Source organism: Canis lupus, chromosome 3 (assembly GCF_048164855.1).
Source record: "Canis lupus baileyi chromosome 3, mCanLup2.hap1, whole genome shotgun sequence".
Classification (NCBI taxonomy): domain Eukaryota; kingdom Metazoa; phylum Chordata; class Mammalia; order Carnivora; family Canidae; genus Canis; species Canis lupus.
This window is the reverse complement of record NC_132840.1, coordinates 76,710,629-76,711,571: the sequence shown is the minus strand read 5'-3', so window position 1 is coordinate 76,711,571 and position 943 is coordinate 76,710,629. Positions and strand designations below refer to the sequence as shown.

Genomic DNA, 943 nt, shown 5'->3' with positions numbered 1-943 from the left:
AATGTATTATTATTTGATTGTGTAGTCAAATGGCTGTCCATTTTTTATCTTAAAAAAGCCAAACTAAACGTATATGAGATATATGAATCTACATTATATATGACTATCAATACATATTAGCATATATCCATAAATATCCATAAATATACACTGTATATTGTGAAAGTATTATTTTAGGTGAGTGCCTAAATTTTCTAATTCAAAACAGCATTGCATTAAAGGTAAGGCACATTTTAAAGATTTTATTTATTTATTCATGAAACACACAGAGAGCGAGGCAGAGACATAGGCAGAGGGAGAAGCTGGCTCCCTGAGGTGAACCCAGTGAGGCACTAGATCCCAGGACCCCAGCATCATGACCTGAGCCAAAGGCAGATGCTTAACCACTGAGCCACCCAGGAGTCCCATAAGACACATTTTAAGTTTCAATAAAAATGGCCAAATCGTTCGATAAAAATGTTACACTAAATTACAATGCACGTAAGAAAGCTAACCATTAGTGCATGACATTACTGTATGAAACCCAACTGCCTTCCACTCATACCTGACCTGAGAGCATTTGTAAATCTTTTTAATTCTTGATTATTCAACAATATAAAAATCTGATGTTTTAAAAAGTGAATTTGAGAATATTTCTAATAATATTTTTACTAGCTAATTGCTATTTTTCAATTAGCAATAATCGCACCTCAGATAAACCTCGTTGGCTATGATACTGCCACTTGTGCAAAGCTTGCCATTTTTCTTCTAGAAGTTGTACCTTCTGCTTGTTTATTGATTTACTTCTTTTTTCTTACTTATTTGAAGAATTCCTTTGACTACTTTGCAAAAATTTTTCCTGGCTCATTTTCTATCTTTCGATTATGTATACAGAAATGTGAAATGCTTAATGTAGTCAAACTGGTCGATCTTTATCTTTATGGTTTATAAGTTTCATGCCATG

At 33.1% G+C, this 943-nt stretch overlaps 1 non-coding gene across 1 annotated transcript; it reads right to left on the bottom strand.

The window, feature by feature from the left end:
- Nucleotides 1-599: 599 nt before the first annotated feature.
- On the bottom strand, nucleotides 600-734 carry LOC140631341 (U4 spliceosomal RNA). Its single transcript, XR_012028970.1, has one exon. It is a non-coding gene; the product is annotated as a U4 spliceosomal RNA (small nuclear RNA).
- Between the last annotated feature and the right edge of the window lie 209 nt (nucleotides 735-943).